At 42.5% G+C, this 3795-nt stretch overlaps 1 long non-coding RNA gene across 1 annotated transcript; it reads right to left on the reverse strand.

Annotated features, from left to right (window-relative positions):
* Positions 1-2236: 2236 nt before the first annotated feature.
* Positions 2237-3086, reverse strand: LOC310876272. Its single transcript, XR_014570716.1, has 3 exons — positions 3010-3086; positions 2739-2839; positions 2237-2349 (listed from the first exon to the last, which is right to left on the reverse strand). It is a non-coding gene; the product is annotated as an uncharacterized lncRNA (long non-coding RNA).
* Positions 3087-3795: the final 709 nt, after the last annotated feature.

A 3795-nucleotide genomic window follows, 5' to 3' on the forward strand; every position in this document is an offset into this window, starting at 1 on the left:
TTTTAATTTGTTGTTACCGCTGTAAAGCCCCCCCATGTAAAGCGTCTTTGGGTACTCAGAAAAGCGCTATATAAGTTTGAGATATTATTATTATTATAAAACAAAAACAACACTGTTCTCCACCACACCTGGGGGAAACCTAAGCACCATAAACGGTGTGATCAGAAATAGCTGTCCACAAAAATGCTGCGTTCGGTTCACGGTGGCACAGTTGGTAGTGCTGTCGCCTGACAGCTAGAAGGTCCTGGGTTCGATTCCCGCTGGGGACGCTGTGGGTGCTGGGGGCGTGTTCCACGTCATCAGTGCCCATACCCGAGGCGGGGTTGGGAAAAAGGGCCTTTCTGTGTGGAGTTTACATGTTCTCCCCGTGTCCCCTAGGGTAGGTACCCTCACATGTTCTCCCCGTGTCCCCTAGGGTAGGTACCTTCACAAAAAACATGCAGTAATCCTGGTCTAAACTACCTCCCCCTGGCCAGCCGGGGCGCCTGATGGAGGGGAAAGGAACTGGTTGAAATAACGTGTTCCTTCCACATGCTACGTCCAACCAGGGGAAACTCCCCCATGTCAAGGTGTAAGGAGCAACTTGGACACTATCAGGCATGAAGGAAGCATGAGTTCAAGTCCGTTGCTCTCCCCAGGTTGGCGGAGGGTGTGTAGAGCCCAGGATCACATTAGATCATTGACACATGGGTGAAAAATGGGTTACAAAATCGTGGGATAAAAAATATATGAAAAATAATGCTGCGTTCACATTGGCAGATGCAAAAGATACAAAGATTAAATGAAGATGCAAAGCTACACGGTGCATTTGTTTCTTTGCAGCTGAAGTTCATACCGGTCAACGTGATCAGAAATCGGGGGCCGATCACATATATTGCTTGACCCCCGTCTTATCGCTGCTTGCAGCTATATTTTCTTCTTCATCTACTTCTTCTCCTTTAGCCAAAAATAGCAGTTCTGGCTGAACCGGTTGGTTTTCGCAAGACCCTGTACGATGGATCCACTGGTTAATAAAGTAGCAATCTGTAGGATATCCTTTTCTCACGTATAATAAGAAAGTTAATTTATTCATTTAATTTCAAGACTAAAGGCTAATAAAACTTGGCAAGAATATTATAAAAAAAATTGTTCACTCACTCAACTTTGCAGATGTAGTGTAGCAAAGATGGGCTGAAGGATGGGCTGAAGCCTATGCACGTGCCTGATAAAAATAATATTATGAGATGTGTAGTCGGTTTTCGTGAAACTTGGCAATGGTAGACGGGTATGTGAAACGGTGAGAACGCAAAGCCCACGGCCATTGGCCAAAGGGTGGCGCTATAGCACTCGATCGAAAATGCAAACTTTGAACACGTATAGCTCCGTTTGACCGTCCGTCAACAATAAAACTTGGATAGACATATGCGTCTCCTCATGTCGAACAACTTTCCTGTTCTGCCTTTTGACCTCCCAGTGGGCAAAAAGTAGTCTTTTTAACGTCATATAGACGTGATTCCCCAACGTTCAGAAGACGTACCCAGAAGAGCCAGAATGAAAGTTTTTAAGACGTCTTTTCCGGACGTTATATAGACGCCATTATTTAACGTCATATAGACGTGATTCCCCAACGTTCAGAAGACGTACCCAGAAGAGCCAGAATGAAAGTTTTTAAGACGTCTTTTCCGGACGTTATATAGACGCCATTATATAACGTCATATAGACGTGATTCCCCAACGTTCAGAAGACGTACCCAGAAGAGCCAGAAAGAACAGTTTTTAGACGTCTTTCCAAGACGTTAGATAGACGACATTATAAAACGTACTAAAGACGTTCTGGCTATGTCTACAGAGATGGAATGTAAAAAAAACAAAAACATAATAATAATAACTTGCATTTTTATAGCATTTTAACATAAGACATGAGGCAAGACAATAATTCAAATTTCAAACCTTTTACTGAGAAAGATATTAAACATATTTGGGCAAGTGACATAATGCAAAATTTTAAGTATTCCAAAGTAAATTCCAACGGGCTAATTAGTCAATTTACAATTAGCCATTGGGCCAGTGGGGCCGTGGCCCAGGGGCCCTTGGCTCTCAGCACTAGGGTTGACGCCCTGAAAAGGGCTACTTGGGTCCCTTCATTGGCCATTGATTTAGTTAAATTTAGGTCAAAAACATGATAAAACCAAGAAAAACACAAACATGCCCTGCAAAAATAACCGGCCCAGGGGCCCTCATGAGGGTTAATCCGTCCCTGCTTTGTACCCGCCCCCCCCCCCACTCTTCCAGGGGCATGTTTCAGGTAGTCTCCTGCTGCCAGCCGGATCTCGCTCTCCTTGGCGGTAGACTCACAGTTGACGACTGCAGCTACAAAAACAAAACAAAGAAAACATGTAAAAAAAATGAATGCAGTTGCCACTGACTACATATTGGAACTTGTAGCACGCAAAGAATCGACAAGGGCCCTGAGGTCGACTGATCAGTCATTTCTCAAGATCCCTAAATCAAAGCTGAAATCGCCCACACTGTGGAATAAACTTCCACCTAATGTTAGAGCTTCTCAAACCTTGCCCGTCTTTAAATCACATCTGAAAACTCACTTTTACTCCCTGGCGTTCGAACATGCAGATTAAGAGTTGCCTTTTATGTTGCCCTGTTATGTGTTTTCGCCCTTGGAATTTTAGTATATTTTGTGTAGCCTACAGCACTTTGCTTCAACCCCGTTTTAAATAGGCTTTATAAATAAAGTGGATTACCTAGAATTGCTGAAAATATCTTGGTCCCCTCGAGGGCGATTTTATTCTGCTTCCCCTTCCCCTTCAGATTGAATTTGGACATCAGGTGGTTGGTGAAGAGCCTAATCCAAAAGAAATCAATACAATAATCATTTTTGCCATCCATGCATACTGGGAGTTTATTTCAAGTCACATGGAGAACTAAACTAAAATTAGTAAGAACCAAATCTAAATGCCTTAAAAGATCTTGACATTTTATTTTAATATAATTACAAGTAAATAATTACTTTACCTGTCGATTGCTTTGTACGTACGGTCCTTGACATCCTTACCACCTACTTTGGACAGTTGAGAAACCTAAAAATAAAAGCATGTTCTTGTATTACCACTACAGGCATGAGCTGTGAGCACAAGTAGGGATCTAGTTAGAAGAAATATGGAAAATGTAACCATGACACTGGTTTGTTTATGTTTCAAGAAGCGTCTCGTTTGTCTCAGGCCTCACATTCGAAACAGAACGCGTGTTCTGTCTGTTAAGGCTGTAGGCCTACTGTCAAACTGTAGGGCTCCGCTCACACTGTCAGACAAGAGATATGACACCAAATCTACAGCTCTAAAATGTAACAAAGCATATAGAGCTGTGTTTATCTATCCTACTACGGATTAACATAGGCTTTAAGATTTCTAATATCAACTTCTGATATCAATCTCTGATTTAACAGTTAAGCTGAGCATTACACAGCAGCCTGCTAGTAGCTTTGTGGTCAATGCAGTTGGCTCGGTTGGACTTCATTAGTGACTGAATTTTGTTTTTACCAATGTATCGAAAGTGTTTGGGTCACTCAGAGAATCCTCCTTTTGTTGGAACTCATCCAAGGACTCCAGTCTATGGATGTTGCTTGCAGCGTGTGATGGCTCGTTTCTCTGCAGTCTGTCTATGGAGTCCTGGATCGTCACAAGTTTCGCAAGGACCACCTTCTGGTACTCTGGAAATAAAGATAAAAATATATAAGTGCAAGTCTCTCAGAAGAGCAACGCATTTCTGACTGGATAAACTCCCAGAAGAACCTAAGATTCA

This window comes from Protomyctophum parallelum (assembly GCF_964188405.1).
Source record: "Protomyctophum parallelum genome assembly, chromosome: 19".
In the NCBI taxonomy this organism is placed as follows: Eukaryota; Metazoa; Chordata; class Actinopteri; order Myctophiformes; family Myctophidae; genus Protomyctophum; species Protomyctophum parallelum.